Here is a 17,401-nt window from a genome sequence, read left to right as displayed (position 1 = left end):
TTAGAAGGCAATGAAAGTTCGGTATTTTCTCCCGAGAAACGCCCCAGTGCACGAACACACATCAGGTGGGGCGCATTCTCAGGGGTTCCTGCACAGCCCCCCAGCTGGCCTACGATGCAGAGGCGGGGCCCTGGACGTTAGCTGGGACGCCTTTCCCTCTCCTAACGGGAAGAAGAGGGGGCGCGCTCGCGCTGCGGAGTAGGAGGAATGACTCAGCGTCCTCCCGTGGCCGGGAACGTGGGAGGGGGGCAGGCACCGCCCTGAAGACGAGCTCCCCTGCGCTTGGCATTTTGGGGTGCCACCCCTAACTTCGATGTCTCCTGACCAAGGAACGTCTCTTCTCCCTCTGGCCCTGCACGCCGCGGGCTCCGGATGCAGCCTCCCGGCTCATCCACGCTGCGCCCCTGGGTCCGATGCAAACTGGCTGGCCCCGCCCTGCTGCAGTCTGCACCCCCGGTCACTAAAGGGGAGTTAAAATACAGTACGAATGCCCCTCTTGTTCGAGGGATTGCCCTTCACCCCTCTGCGGCGCCCTCTGGCTCGTTCTCCCTCCCACCTGCCTGCTCTCAGCTCTTTTTTTCCAGAAAAGTTGCAGCAGTATTGAACTTGTGCCCGAAATGATGCTGCAACGGCAGCTTGCCGGGGGCCCGCGCAGGGGAGAAGGCTTGGGTACCCACGCAGGCCTCCCACCCGGCTGGAAGGGGGAGGTAGGGTGAAACAAAGATTTCTCACACATATTTTGCACGGAACAGCGCAATGATGGGGACCCCAACTCACTGCACAAACGGAAGGCGACTCCCTAGGAGGCCGGTCCTCGCCTTGGGCATCTGCTGTCCCCGCTTCGGCGCGCTGCTCCGTCTCACCAGCAGAGGCGCTATCGCAGCGGGCAAAGCGCAGCCCCAGGAGTGGGCCGCCGACATTGCTGCGGCCACGAGTTCTTCTAAAGAAGGGCGGCGGCCAGCGTGGCACAGAGCGTTCTTTGTACAATTGCACGGCTTCAGGGAACAGGGAACCTGAAAAGCTTTCCCAAAAGAAAGGCCCTGGAGACAAGTAGTTAAGTCTCTCTTTTTGATTTTCATTGGTTGTCAGGCTGAAAGTTTAATTAGCCCAGTTAATAGAAAATATCATATGTAAGTAAGGGCCACGTCTTTCCTTCTAAATTATGACACTTTGTATCCCAACCTATTTAAATATTTATCCCAAATTCTTGGTGAAGCCAATAATCTATAGAAAAAACCCGTTAACTCCTTTCCTATCCAGATCCATGTGTGTCCCCCTCCCCCATTCCTGTGACTTGTTCTCCGTTTCTTTTAGGGTGCGGTCTCAGGCCTCATGACACCCCTCCACCACTCCTCCGAGTTGCCTTCTAATGCTTTGTATTGTTTCCTTCGCCCTATGCCTAGCAGGGAAAGGGTGATTTATTCACTCATTTTTACATGCATTGGGCATTCCCTTTGCAATCCATACCCACAAGTCCTTTTTAAATATAGAAATGTGGGTTGTTGTTTTTTTTTTTTTCTGTCACTACCTTGGGTATTCTGTGGAGCTATGATTGTTTTCATTCCTTTCTGCCTTGAATTGGTTAATCAAAGACTCTTCTTTCCTGTGTCTCTATGGAAAGTTTGCCTAAGGACATAGCAGAACTGTAAACTAAATGGGTGTCAGTGACAAAGCAGATTCTCAGTGCTCGGGAGAATCTTAATGAGACAGAACTTGGGCCTCTGGCGAGACCTGCCAATGAGATAATGTCTCTGGCGGAAAAGATGAACTTGGGCTATAACCTGTTAATGGCCGGACCAACCTCAGATCTCTTTGTGGACTCTCTCTGGCACAACTCTGAGATACATTGGTGTCTGCTTTCTCCTGGTGCGGGTCTGATCAAAAGATGTGCCATGTGAGTGCAGTCAGGTTGCAAATTTGACCCATCAGAACGTATACAGTTCAAGAGAGACCAAGCACCTGGGTCACAGGCAGACATGTAAGTCCTTTGTCAATGCTACACAGTAAAGACAAAGTACTGCAGAAAGGACTCCGGGCTTCTAATATGCCTCCCTTTAGCCTGAAATATGCCCGAAGACTTTGGAGAGCTGGTCCAGTTATCTCCTTTTCTGAATAGGAAACAAGAGCCAGGAAAGTTAAGGGGCTTGCTAAATTTATTTAGTTCTAGCTCTAGAACCTAAGACTCTCTGTTCTCTGTGCTGTGTCTTTTCTACTACTCAGTTTTTTCTTTCCCAGTTATGGCCCAGGATGCTCTTTTATCTCTCTCTCTCTGTCTCTCTTGCTGTCTCTCTGTCTCTCTCTCACACACATGCACACGTATCTTTGGGAAGATTGATGCTCTAATATTTTTTAACCCTATCTTTTAATACTTTTAACAGTTAAGGAATGTGAATTCTTTTACTATATTACAAGTCAGTAAGTTCGTCATCAGGAAATGTCTTGAAGGAAGGAAAGAGTTGCATGGGGGTGGGAGCGGGAGGGGTGGTGAACAAATCGCGGCAGTGGAGCCTCTTGGGTATCCAGCTGACATCTCAGGGCAACTGGGGGCAGCTGGTAGGTCAAGAGTCAGGAAGACCGTCCTGTCTAACGTGCAGTCTGTCTGGAAAGCAGACACATAGCAGTCCCCGTTCCAGTCTGTGAACTGCTCGGACAATTGCTTTAGACACGCTGAGATGAACTGCTTATGATCCTTCACCCACTTTGTCTCTCTTCTGGCTGCTGAGGAGTGAAGTGGTGGAGGGGGCCGTCATTATGCGGCAGGGAGCTACACACTTAGGTAAACAGCCCTAGCTCTCAATTTAAACTGTCTGAGTGTCTGGCATTTTAATCCATCTAAAAGCTTTCTTCAGAAATGAGCCGGCTGCTGGCGGTCACTTGTCAGCTTTAAGGGGGTGAGCTGAGCTAAAAGGTGCTGCCGGAATAAAGGCAGTTGTGTCTAGGTTTGCAAAGTGGGAGCTACGCAGAGCAGCTGCGGTAAGGCCAACGAGGAAAATGGCAGTTGGGCTTCAAGCTCTAAATCTCCATGCTGACTTTTCCCCAGTCCTTTGTGTACTTTTACATTGTTTTGACGAATTAGAGTTTTCTGGGCAATAATGCTCTGTCAGCCACGCGACTTTATGGAATCAAAGAGAGACTAGGAGAGTCTCTCATGATTTAAGAAATAATGGCACCCTGACCACTTACATTTTCTTTCTTTTTAAATACTAAGCATAAAGACAGTACACCAATAGATCAAAGATGTTTATCCCATAGTCACGGCTTCTGCAGTCCCCTTGGGTCTTTGTAATGTCACCCCTCTGGCTAAAAGAACACATTTGCCCCTGAATGATGTCTTAAATTTTACCATAATTCCATGCTTTGTAATGCATAGGTTGTATTATGGGAGGAGAAGGGAAGCAAATAAACCAAGTTGAATGTATAATATGGCCATTAAGTTTGTTCAGATTTGGTTCGGGCTAGAAATATTAAACATAAAAACCCTTTGATGATTTTGTGTTTTCAAACATAGAACCAGAGACTCAATATACTTAATTAGGACTGTCTCCAGAAAGAACATTAAGAAATGAAGATTATGCACGTCAGGAGTACCACAAAGAAGAGGGAATATTCAAATCAAATCGTTTTTCTATATATTTTTATTTTAGTAGAAATGCCACTTTTAAGAAGTGAAAGATTTTAATTAAGAAATCTAATTCAAGAGTTTGGAAGTATAATCCATAAAAATATTGACTCACTATGCTGTACACCTGAAACTAACATTGTAATTTAACTATAATAAAAATTTTTTTTAATTAAAAAATTTTTAGGGCTTCCCTGGTGGCGCAGTGGTTGAGAGTCCGCCTGCCGATGCAGGGGACACGGGTTCGTGCCCCGGTCCAGGAAGATCCCACATGCCGCGGAGTGGCTGGGCCCGTGAGCCATGGCCACTGAGCCTGTGCGTCCGGAGCCTGTGCTCCACAACGGGAGAGGCCACAGCAGTGAGAGGCCCGCATACCACAAAAAAAAAAAAAAAAAATTAAAGTGTTTGATGTCCTATTAAATTAAGAGGAAAAAAAAAAGCCAAATAAGGTAGAAATAGATTTTCTCTTCCCTGTTAATTCATACAGCAAATTGTCAATTTGGTTCTAATACATCCTAAAAAATGGTATATCCGATTCAGGGCAGTTCAAAGCAAGTTTGTGGAATTGTCAAGATTTTTTTTTTAATTTTTGGAGTTCCCTGGCTCTTCCAGTCTGTCCTTCTTCTGCCCTTTATTCCCTCACACTCTTCCCCTCGCCAGCCAAAACTTTTCTCTGGAAAGAATCTGATAACAGTCACTTACACCTTCATGGGAACATACGTCAAGATAGAAACTCCACCAGGGGCAGTGACATTTTAAGACATATCTGAGTTTGAAATAAAAAGGCTTGGATTTCAAAATACAAAATATTCTGAATCATAAGAGGAAATAGAGAAGGTATTTGGGAAGCAGAAATTCCTTCCAGAACACCTTCGAAATAATCCAGGCTGGGCAAGTGATGGAGGTGTGGTCTCATCTGAGGACAAGTTATTATGAATGCATGGCTATATCTGTGTAGCTGTTAGGAGCCTGGGTGCTGGTGTCAGGGCTGCAGAGTCCCCATTCTATCCTGTACTCATTGTATGAATTTGGGCAAGACTCTGTCTTCTTATTTGTAATAAGTTACTCATAATGGTGCCGATGGTGGGAGGATGAGAAAATATCCTGCATGCTTTGCACAGTGTATAGGGCATGGTCAGCCCTCAGTACATATTAACCATGATTATTTTTCTTGTGACAAGTGAACACAAACCTAGGCTTTAGGAGAATAGGCTTCCTGTTTATATACTTATTTTGCCTGGTTTTTATTTCTTGAAGAATTTTCCCTGGTAGGGGATTTCCCTGGTGGTGCAGTGGTTAAGAATCTGCCTGCCAATGCAGGGGACACGGTTTCGAGCCCTGGTCCGGGAAGATCCCACATGCCACAGAGCAACTAAGCCCGTGGGCCACAACTACTGAGCCCACGTGCCACAACTACTGAAGCCTGTGCGCCAAGAGCCGTGCTCCGCAACAGGAGAAGCCACTGCAATGAGAAGCCTGCGCACCGCAATGAAGAGTAGCCCCCGCTTGCCTCAACTAGAGAAAGCCCATGGGTAGCAACAAAGACCCAACACAGCCAAAAATAAATAAATAAATAAATTTTTTTTTTTTTTTTTTTAAAGAATTTTCCCTGGCAGTCCAATCTTACTCTGCACTTTCACTGAGGAGGCCCGGGCTCGATCCCTGGTTAGAAAATTAAGATTCCACAAGCTGCACAGCAGCAAAAAAAAAAAAAAAAAAAAAAGTTTTTTTAAAAAAAAGTTTCAAGTCATTTGGAAAATATCATTACAGTGTCCCCAGTGCTTGTGCCTCTAACTGCAGTAAATTACACTCTAGGGAAGGACCTTAAGGTTAGGGAAAGAACAGAGGGCCTTAATCTTGCCAGGCTGGAATTTAAAGTCTTGTTAGCTGCCAATACTTTTATTCACCCTCCCTTAATTTCAAATGCAGCACACATTATTAAGTGCCTGTTTACTGAGGCCCTAGGCTAGGAACATTACTTTGCTTAACCATCACACCGTAATGTAAGACCCAAGGCAGCCAAAAATAAATAAATACTATTTATTTATTATTGTCTGGACTTTTAAAATGAGGAAACCAAGCTTAATAAGAGCGGAGGTCCTGGTCTAAATCACCCAGTAGTATTTGGTTAAGACCGAGAATTTAGGCATTGTTTTCTTTAGATGGAAATCTAGTCATTGATTATTTTAAGGTCCTCTTGGAACACCAGTTCCCAGTTTCGAATAATTCAGTTTTCCCCAATCTTTTAGTTCTCAAAAGAATAAAAACGATCTCTCATTGCATCATATCCAGACACAGGAGGGAATACATGGCAGAGTGTGGTACCGCATTAAGTTGGCTCCAGATGCCTTAATAGAATGCAAACGCCCCTGGATGCACGCAGTTACCCGCGGATGGAGATCTAGGTGCGCGCTCGAGTGCGCATGCTGAGGTCTTGCCTAAGCCTCAAAGGGGAGGGAAAGGTACACGTTTATCTCGGCTTCTTGAGGGTGGGGAAACTGAGTCTTTGCTCATCTGAAAACAATTTCCAAAGCAAGCAGGAGTTAATACAAAAGGATTGGATTCGTTGAGTTCAGGCAGTGTGTGTGTGTGTGTGTGTGTGTGTGTGTGCGTGTGTGCACGCGCGCACGTATACTTCTTTTAATAGGTAATCACAGAGATGTATCTTATCTCAGAGTGAGGCAGGACATCCTGAATGTAAAAGCCATAAAATGAATTGCAAAGGGAAAATACTTGTCCATTTATAAGTTGATTATTTGCCACAAATATAAGAGGAGCTTTAGAACTTGATGAGACGTCTAGCAATCCAAAAGAGAAGGGCGAGGACACAAATGCACTATTTCCAGAAAAAAAGCACAATGGCCAAAAAATTAAAACAAAACAAAAAACCACTGTTTAGCTTCCTGTTAATCAGACAACTACAAGTCAAAGTAGTGACAATATGTATTTGGCCTATCAAATAACAAAGATTTAAATAATGATTATGTTCAATATTAATGAAGATCTGGAGAACTGGGTGTTGTCACAATGATGGAGGGAGTGTGGTCTTAAAAGTTGTTCATATACACGGAACAAAATAAGGTATAGGGACATATTTTCTTTTTTTGGCCACACTGCATGGCATGTGGGATCTTAGTTCCCGGATCAGGGATGGAACCCACACCCCCTCCATTGGAAGCGCAGAGTCTTAACCACTGGAACCACCAGGGAAGTCCCAGGGACATATTTTAAGGAAATATTACAGTAAGGGACAAAAATTTATGTATAGGAATATTTATTGCCGTATTATTAATACTAACAAGAAACCGGAAATCTTTTCACATGTCCAACAAGATGAGATAAACACATTATAATTCATACATGTGAAAGAATATTAAGAGCACAGGGAGATCAGCTCGGTGCTTTGTGACCACCTGGGGTGGGGATAGGGAGGGTGGGAGGGAGACGCAAGAGGGAAGAGATATGGGAACATATGTATATGTACAACTGATTCACTTTGTTATAAAGCAGAAACTAACACACCATTGTAAAGCAATTATACTCCAATAAAGATGTTTAAAAAAAGTTTTTCAAATGAGTCGTGGAATATTTAATGACTTGGAAGTATGCTTTTAAAATATATACTATTCAATTAAAAACAGGATGTAATATTACATAAACATGATCCCAATTTAGGTAAAATGTCCCATGAACATGTATGCATGTGTTGAAAAGTCTGGAACAGAATATGCTAAGATATTAAACAGCAAATTTCTTCGGCGATTTTCTACGGATTTTACTAGTGTAAAATTGTTTTGGCTTTTCTACACTAGGCATGTTTGACCCTGAAGCCACCCCCACCCACCTCCTCATTCACCCCTCACCATCCTTTGTAACTTTGAAAGAGTCTGGAAGGATCTTCATGACCATTCACTTAGTTTTTATTAGGCATGTGTATGTGTGTGACACCTACACCATCTTCTGACCTGGGCCTTATTTCTGGGTCAGAGAGCTGGCTGCCTGTTTGTTTTTGTTTTTTTTCTTGCTGTTGTTGGTTTTGTGCCTTAGTGGGGCATTTGTTTTTCCAGATTTTTACTCTTGAGCTTTCTAGACAAGAGACCTGATGAAGTCTTCATTTAGAGGGCTTGTCTGGAGGAGGTTGTGTATTTCCTTTGTCCTGAGTCTCTGCTGAGAGAAAGTAAATGGTACTTTCAGCTACAGCACACACAATTGGCTGTCTGCTGTCACTGGAGTCATAACTAATAGCATCCTGTGATTACATGTGTTGGGATTTTTCTGCCTTCAGCCTCATTTGCTCTAAGTATACTTTGTGAATTTCAAGAAAAGCTTGTGGGATCATAGAATGTCAGACATATGATGAAACACCATCTCTATAAAAGAAACCTATATAAACATTATAAAAATGTCAGGTTATATGCTTTACTGAGAACCACTCTCAGCCTCGAAAACTACTATCTTTGATGAAAAAAAAGGCATATAGTATCTATCTCCTTCTTCTCCCCTCACCCTCAGTTTTGGTATCATTTGGACGGATGGAAACTGTAGGGGCTCAACTATAATTACTTTATAAATAATGAATAAGGTACTACTATTATTACTTTAAAAAAATCCCATTTTGGAATGTCTCTTGATAGCTGAAGTTTAATTTAGCCAAATAACTGTTCTGCATTAGCTAATGCAGCCCATTATTTTTAGGCTCGGAAGATATTTCCAGCTGTACTGAGACAGTGGTGATCTATCACTCTTTCTGGGGCCACTTTCTTGGCCTGCCAGTGATGTATCTGGACTTATTACTTTCCGGTGGCAGTAGGGTTAAGATGAGTTTAGTACTGTATTATTCAAGCATCCATGGGAGAGCCTATGCGATTCAATTCAATGCTATCTTCTCTTGAACTCTTTTTTTTAGAGTTCAAGTACTAAATAAACTCCTTTTTAATACTTTCAGTATGAAGGTAAGTGAATGTACCACACATAGATAGTTAGTATAGACTTGCTCACTATGTAAATAGGCTATGTAAATAGCTCTAGCTGACTATAATATACATATATTTAAAGAAAACCTACCAAAATTAACTGTGATTATTTCTGTGTGAAGATTTATGAAAATCATAAAATATTTTCTTCTGTATACATTTTTTGAGCTTCTAAAGTAGGCATCTATCATTTCTGCAACCAGAAAAAAAGAGTTGGTTGAAACAGAATGTGTGTCTTTTTGAAGGCTTTGCCCTGATCTCACAGAATGCATTAGGAGACATTTCAACCATACACAGAGGGATTTCAATTTGATGACCTGGCTCCTAGCATATCATTAAAAATAATTGACTGAAAATGCAATCCTGGGAGCTTTATTACTTCTATTCTGGCCTCTGTGGTTCACAGCAGGGAAACTGATACTTAGGTAATTAGAGGGCACCTAATATCCTGATCCCAGACACACATTGTAAGAGTCGTTCCACCGTGAGCAAGAACCCACATGACATAAATCCAGCCAGAAGATGCAAAATCTAAACAGATAGCAGGGGCTTCCAGTTTTTCTCAGAAGTATCTTTAGTATTTCCTCTCTAGATAGTAAATCCCGATGCTGAAAAATACCAAGTTCAGCTTCCATATTGCCCATCAATTCAAAAGCAGAAGCCCTAGAAGTAGCCCTCCACCGTCCACTAACATGGTTTGCAGCCACAGAATAGTAACTTGGTTTAGATTAAAATGTCATCCATCCCTTAGCCCAATGCCTGAGAATCTTAGATGGTTCTCGGGCATTCATGGTGTGAACACGAGCCCTTGAGCACTTGAATGTCAGAAGCCCTTTGCACCAGGAGCTAGGCGCTAAGCACCTGGTCTGGAGGATGCCTGGAGTTTCTTCGTACCTCTCCTCACTCTACCCGCTTCTCTGGGTGCTGATGCTCAAGGAGCACTTCTTTGTCCCCAGTTGAAAAGATAGCCCCGTTCTTTCTTGTCACTTTAACTAACGGAATTCCAGTAAGGCTCTGCATTCCCAACACATTTTACTTTACCCTCCCAAAGCTCCATCCTTAAGCTCGTAGGAAATCCTCTTTGTGTTAGAAAGCATGTCTAGAACTGGACTCCCACGTAGCCTTGATCTCTGATGCTCAGGACTTCAGCATCTGCTCTCAGTTTGAATCATAACTGTGTTAGCAGCAACCCCCTAATAATGATCTCTCTCCTTTTAGCCTTAAAAGCTTTCTTTCTGGCACTTTTTCCTAAAAATGGTATCTAGCCAGCCACCTCTAGTACAATCTTTCCCACCTTTTCACTAAAAATATTCATTCACTTAATAGGTGAAAATGTACCACCTCCCAAACTAGCACAGATGCTCAGCCTAATGCCAGGATCTGGAAGGCTGAGGGAACGGAAGCTCAGAGGGGTCAAGTACGCATGTCTGTCTTGCCCTTTCACTGTGACACACTGTGTATAGCACTCCTTGATGGTGTTATTAGTATTGAAATGTGTTTATTCTACCAGGAATAAACTGTAAATGTAGTCCACTCCTATCATATACCAATCAAAACATTTTTAACTTGACAAAATGCATCTAAAGTTCATCTAGAAGAATAAACACTTGAGAATGACTAAAAATCTTTCGGAAAAGGAAAATAATGATGGGGACTTACCATACCAGATACCATAGCAGAGAGATGAAAGAGAATAAAAGTACATATATGGACTCTAGTGTATACAGTGTTTCAGCATAAGATAAAAAACAATGGTAGTTTGCGTCAGTTCAGGATAAAATGGTTTATTTAATAAATGATGTTGAGGACTTCCCTGGTGGCGCAGTGGTTAGGAATACACCTGCCAACGCAGGGGACACAGGTTTGAGCCCTGGTCCAGGAAGATCCCACATGCTGCAGAACAACTAAGCCTGTGTGTCACAACTACTGAGCCTGTGCTCTAGAGCCCGCAAGCCACAACTACTGAAGCCCATGTGCCTAGAGCCCATGCTCCACAACAAGAGAAGCCACCACAATGAGAAGCCTGCACACCGTGAAGAAGAGCAGCCCCTGCTTGCCGCAACTAGAGGAAAAAACCCACGCACAGCAACGAAGACCCAATGCAGCCAAAAATAAAATAAATTAATTTTAAAAAGACGAAGATTAGAAGGAAGAGAATTAAGTGTTTGAATAGAGAAAATATTTTAAACTGCTATAGTAAAAAACCCTCTTAAGTAAAATTGAAAGGCAAACAACAAACTGAAGAAAACAGCTGAAGGCATCGCATGTTCTGATTTCAAACTGTATTGCAAAGCTATAGTAATCCAAACAGTATGGTAGTGGCACAAAAACAGACAATGATTCAGAGAGCCCAGAAATAAATTCATGCATATATGGTCAATTAATTTATGACAAAAGAGCCAAGAATATACAATGGGGAAAGGATAGTCTCTTCAATACATTGTGCTGGGAAAACTGGAGAGCCACATGCAAAAGAATAAAACTGCATCCCTATCTTACACCACACACAAAAACCAACTCAAGTTGGATTAAAGATCCTTAGCCCCAGAGGAGATTATTATACATGAAGGCCATCTCCCTCATATTCAAATGTGGTCTCTGTAGGTGCAGAGAGTAGCAGTGACTTCCCCAGGGTTATGCAGCAAGTGAGTGGCACCCCTGTTTCCTGTGTGGTGCTCTCCCAGCCCACTCATCCCCCAACACTGACTATCCTAAGTGCCACATCCTGAGACAAAAGAAGGCAGGATCTTTCTCACCCCACACAACATACCTTGTAGGAAACTGCTCCAAGGCATTTGTATATCAGCAAACATGTCTTGAAGGGCCAAATGGCAAGGGAAGTGGATTTTAGAAAGCATTTATAAGGTTGAATCTACTTCTCAGATCGGATCACTTCCTCATGAAGAACTGGCACTTGCACCCCACTTTAAAATCAAGTTTTCACTTCATACCAATCAGGATGGTTATTATTAAAAAAACCCTAAACAACAACAACAACAAACAAACCATGAAATAACAAGTGTTGATGAGGATGTGAAAAATTTAGAACCCTTGTGACCTGTTGGTGGGGATGTAAAATGGTGCAGCTGCTGTGGAAAATAATATGGTGGTTCCTCAAAAAATTAAATACAGAATCACCAGATGATCCAGAACTTCTACTTCTGGGTATATACCCCAAAGAACTGAAAGCAGGGACTCACACAGGTATTTGTACACCAATTTTCATTGCATCATTATTCACAATAGCCAAAAGGTAGAAATAACCCAAAAGCCCATCAACAGATGAATGGATAAACAAAAGTGGTATGTACATAAAAAGGGTTATTCAATCTTAAAAAGGAAGGAAATTCTGGTATGTGCTACAACAAGGATGAACCTTGAGGGCATTATGCTGTGTGAAATAAGTCAGTCACAAGAGGACAAATACTGTATAACTCCACTTCTATGAGTATTTAGAATAGGCAAGTTCATAGAGACAGAAAGTAGAATAGTGTTAGCAGGGACTGGGGGTGGGGTGGGTGGTAAGTGGAGAATTATTGTTTCATGGGTATGGTGTTTCAGTTTCGGAAGATGAAAAAGTTCTGGAGATGGAACCATCATAGTGGTGATGGTGGTACCTCCATGTGAATATACTTAATGCTACTGTACATTTAAAAATGATTAAAATGGTAAATTTTAAATGTTCGCTTTACCAAATTTAAAAGAGAACGACTTAAGAGACATAAAAAAATCAAGTTAAATTAGTTTCCAAGAAGTTCCCACATCATTCTCAGCACAGTAGTTGCTCCATGTTATTTTATAGTCTGCCATCACCTCTGTAGCCAATATATGATGTGTTTCAAGTCCCTTAAAAGGGCAATGCTGAGCAATATTGAAGGTTGCTGTTTAGTAATGTCATTTCAGTCTTTGAGACATACTGTTATATCAAGCCCTTTCTTCAAGAATGAAATAGGGGACATTTTAAACAAATGGCTCCTTTCATTTTGTTGTATGCCATTTAACTGGTTCATATCTCTTTTTTTTTTTTTTTTTTTTTTTTTTTTTTGCGGTATGCGGGCCTCTCACTGTTGTGGCCTCTCCCGCTGCGGAGCACAGGCTCCGGACGCACAGGCTCAGCGGCCATGGCTCACGGGCCCAGCTGCTCCGCGGCACGTGGGATCCTCCCGGACCGGGGCACGAACCCGTGTCTCCTGCATCGGCAGGCGGACTCTCAACCACTGCGCCACCAGGGAAGCCCCATATCTCTTTTTTAATCACTCAAGGGTAGAGGACTGTGACTTTGGAGAGTTCTCAGATTGGCTCTCCATTTCTCCTCCCACTGATTTATTATTTGGATGATGGTGTTCTTATTAACACAAGAGTTCTAGATGATGCATCACAAGAACCAATGATAGAAGACAGGAACCTGATTCCACAAATGAGTACAAAACACTTTTGAAAGCTTGGGTAATCTGTGGTCTTTCAATTCTTGAGGCAGCACACTCTCCCAATGGTCTCTCTGCCTCAGTTTCCTCTCCAACCAATTCCAGTTCAACCCATCCTTTGGTGCCGAAAATCTCTTCCTGGAGCACAGCTTGGACACCTACTCAAAAGTAGTCCTTGGCTCTTGAGGAAGCTTCCATGAGCTGCTCCAAACCTTCCCTGTGCCTCAACCAAACTGTTGCTCCTGGGTTTTCCGGTTCTGTGCTTCCACGCAGTGTTCCCTTTTCCCAGACAGTCCTCCTTCCTTCCTTCAAAGCCTAACACAAATGTTTGTTCTTTTGGGATACCTTTTCAGAGTCCCCAACAAGAAACAATCTCTTTCTCAATCCTGTGAACTCCTTTAATATGGTTCTATCTCTCCTACAGTATTCACTGTTTTCTATTTGACTTAATTTATTTACATGCCATAAGTCCTCTATAGATGAAGTTGCTGGTGGATGGTGTGGATATCTGCTTTAGACTGACTGCTTGTGTCCTCTCCTAATTCTTACGTTGAAACTCTAATTCCTATTGTGATGATATTTGGAGGTGGACCTTTGAGAGGTAATTAGGTCATGAGGGTGGAGTCCCCTTGAATGGGATTAGTGCCCTAATAAGAAGAGATGTGAGAGAGATAAGCCATTTCTCTCTCTCTCTGTCATGTAAGGACACAGCAAGAAGACCAGGAAGTGGTCTCTTGCTAGACACCAAATATGTTGGCACCTTGATCTGAGACTTCTCAGCCTCCTGAAGTGCAAAATGCATGGTGAAATAAATGTATGTTGTTTAAGCCACTCAGTCTTTGATATTCCATTATAGCAGCCCAAACTGGCTATGTCAGTATCTTATTAATATCTGTTTTTCAGAGACCCAGGCATATGGTAGATGCTGATGGATGCTGAGGGAATGTTGAACAGAATATGTCATATCCAGTGACTCATTTCTGGAGTCACTTGTAAGATATATGTTCAATTTAAATCCTTAGCTGCATGTATATTAAAAAAAAACCAGAATGCTTCATAATTTTACTTTGTTGGCATTCTCCCATGGCCTTGAGGACTGATTCCTGCCCCTACCCTCCCCCAAATACAACCACTGTTGGCTTAAAATGAGAGCAGTAAGAGCTGAACTTGAGATACATTGGAACAATTATGTCCATGACTAGGAAAAATAGAATGATTGGTGCAATGGAAAGTAGCTGCAGTGCAGATTGACAGCACACTTTTCAGCTACTGAACTCAGCATATATGAGTCTGATTACAGCTAGGCGTGGGGGAATGACCGTAGTGCAGTCCCTGCCCTTCTTCAAGGAGAAGTGCCCTGTGATGCAGGTTTGGGGATGGGACCAGTGTTTGGACTCCTTCTCTATGGGGCATGACTTGATGCTCATGATGTGTTCGGTGGGGTTTGGGAATCTGCATTGTAACTGAGGCCTCATGGTTCATTATCATAATGTTTGCCATTAATGGAGGCCTAACAGCGTGCTAGGTACTGCTCTGGGCATCTGTGCACTGCTAGCTCCCCCGACCACCCTCGGGGGGAAGCAGGAGTGTTAGCTCCAACTACGGACCTGGAAACAAAGGCTTACAGCAGTTAAGTGAGTTGGTCTGGGTCACAGCAAGGGCAAGTGGGAAAGGCTGACTGTGAACCAGCCTGGCTGCCTCCAAGCCCAGGCTCCCTACCCATCAGCATGCTGCACCCCAGCTCTCATAAAGCCCTAGACTGAGGGTTGGGCCACTGGCGTCTCCCGGGCTGGCCAAGGAGTGGAAAAGTGCATTAACAGAGAAATGTGTCAAAAGTTCTGCTCGCAAAACGAATGCTTCAGGGATCCAATATTTTATTTTATGACTCTACATGCAATTTTTGCAAATGGTATGTTTGGCTCCAGTGGATCTTTCTTCACACCTTAATTAGTTCTAGTGACTGCTTTTATGTTGTTAGGCACTCTAGGAGAGAGAGACACCAGGAGTCTTGCTAATTCTCTTCTGTTCTGGGAACACAGTGTCTTTTTTTTTTTTTTTTTTTTGAGCAAAGTCTTTTGACTTATCTATCAACAGTACTAGAGTCATCTAATTAATCTCATTTCTTTCTGAGAAACTGGGACACTCTCAATGGGCCATCAGAAAGGCCAAGGTTGATAGCTTTAAAGAGGAATATATGAGGTCTTTCACAACCAGGCATCTGCTTAATCTCCACTCCCCCACCCTGGCTGCTTCCCCCAAATGCATCCTAAGCTCCAGCAAACTGAGCCTCAAACTCTCCCTGCTGTCATCTACATGCCGTTCCTTCTATTCAAAATACCTTTGGTTATTGGTCTGGCCATTGGATATGAGTCTGTCGCGGCTCAGGTTGTTCCTGGTTTCCGGAGGAAGGCGGAGCTGCACTAGTGAGGCAGCTGAGCACGCTGACTTCCATATCAGACAGACCTCACTCAGTGTTCCTGCCTCTGTGACTTTGAACAAGCACCCTAACCTCAAGAAGCATCCATGTTCCCATCTGGTAAATGGGTACAAGAGGAGAACCTTCAACATAGGGCAGCTGCTGAGATAAAATAATGCATGAGAACCTTTACCATAATTAGGAGCACACAGCTAAACACTTGGCCAACGTTGGCTTCTTCGACTGTTGTTGGCTGGTATGTCCTCTGTGCCACTTCCTTTCCCACCCTCAGCCTAAAGAAGCTGCCTCTTATTTATGATCCAGTTGCCTGTGTGCCAGCTCCGGCATAGCAGTTACTGTACTGTTCGTTGTCAGATTGTGTTTCTCCTTTTTTAGACTGGAAACTCTTCCAGGACAGGGACCTTGACCTTAAATTCTTCGTTTCAAATGCCTGGTACCGTAGCTAATAGGCATTTAATAAGTAAAGGGATGATTGACCTCATATGGTTCATTTATTCCTTTATGTATTACCTTTTACTTACCATGATCTCCTTTGGGCATCACATGAGATAGGCATAGCAGAAAACCATATTTTATAGCAGAGGAGCAAATGAAATGAGCTTTCTAGGTTCAACAGCAAATGAGCGACAGAGTTTGGGCTGAATTGCAGGCGCCCTGACTCTTTGTCTGGTGCTCCTTCAGGGAAGGCTGTGGAGCACACATGGGCTTTGGAAGTAGCCAGACCTGATCGCAAAATCTGCCTCTCCTACTCACCGGCTGTGACCTGGGACAGTTTATTTTTTTATGTCCCAATCAACCGTTTCCTAGTCCTTAAATGCTGGTAGCCGCAGTGCTTTTTCAGAGCACAGCCCAGTCCCAGTGCATTGTGAGAGCGCAGTCCATGGTGGCCATTATTATGAGAATGAAATTGAAGTCCCTCATTACCATACAGATGCCGAATCCCACAGAATGCATTGTAACCCCCAAGCAGCCAATCTCAGAGAGCCAGACGAGCATGTGAGTGGGTGCTGGTCCCGTCCGCATAGCACGGGGAGATCAGCTCTGTGCTTTGTGACCACCTAGAGGGGTGGGATAGGGAGGGTGGGAGGAAGGGAGAGGCAAGAGGGAGGAGATATGGGGATATATGCATATGTATAGCTGATTCACTTTGTTATAAAGCAGAAGCTAACACACCATCGTAAAGCAATTATACTCCATAAAGATGTTAAAAAAAAAAAAAAAGAAAAGGACAGTCTATGTCGCTCTCCACCTTCTTCCCACTCTCATTTGTATACTGCTTAGTTCAGTGGTACAAGCGTGCTGTCTTGGTGCACAGCGGTATCTTTCACGTCCCAACAATTTAATTTATTCCAGTCATTGACAGTTTCTCCAATATATCTCCAGCTCAGCTCTTATTGCTACATTTCACTCGGAGAGGGAGCGGAAAGTGGGAATCATTTGTCAAGGATATGGGAGAATAAGACATCCAACTTTCTGCAAGAAAGAGGATGAAGCCCTCTGTTTTGTTTGCTTTCATACTGCATCCAGGGATTCAAAGTGTACATACGCTGAGTAAGAGGCTCCCAAAATTAGTCACTGGACCTCTGCACTTTTTAAAAGATGTTTTGCTCATTGGGTCAACATTTGTTTAACTCCTAGTAAGCACCAGACTTGGGGAGTTCAGAAGTGAGAAAGATAAACTGTACAGCCTCCCAAGCAAATAGCTATATAAGAGGAAAATGAGGTGAATAAGGAAATATTCGAAGACAAAATAGAAGTCTGTGGGAGCTGAGTTACTGCAGTTCAGAGGAGAGAAAGGAGCAGACATTTGAATTCAGCCTTGAAGGCTGGGGAAAAAGCACTGCCGTGAAAGGGCACAGTATAAGTGACGGCAAAGGGAGGTTTGGGGCAGCTCATGGAAGGGGTGAGAGCAGGCAATGAAGAGCCAACGACGAGGCTGATCAGGGGC

General features: G+C 43.3%; 1 long non-coding RNA gene across 2 annotated transcripts in view; it reads right to left on the bottom strand.

Annotated features, from left to right (window-relative positions):
• LOC136794617 (uncharacterized) overlaps positions 1-854 on the bottom strand; it is an 81,006-nt gene extending 80,152 nt beyond the window's left edge. For both annotated transcript variants that reach the window (XR_010841647.1, XR_010841648.1), the window contains exon 1: positions 778-854. This is a non-coding gene — a long non-coding RNA (uncharacterized lncRNA). The remainder of the gene's footprint in view (positions 1-777) is intronic.
• Between the last annotated feature and the right edge of the window lie 16,547 nt (positions 855-17,401).

This window comes from Kogia breviceps, chromosome 8 (assembly GCF_026419965.1).
Source record: "Kogia breviceps isolate mKogBre1 chromosome 8, mKogBre1 haplotype 1, whole genome shotgun sequence".
NCBI classification, from domain to species: domain Eukaryota; kingdom Metazoa; phylum Chordata; class Mammalia; order Artiodactyla; family Physeteridae; genus Kogia; species Kogia breviceps.
This window is presented reverse-complemented; position numbering and strand designations above follow the sequence as displayed.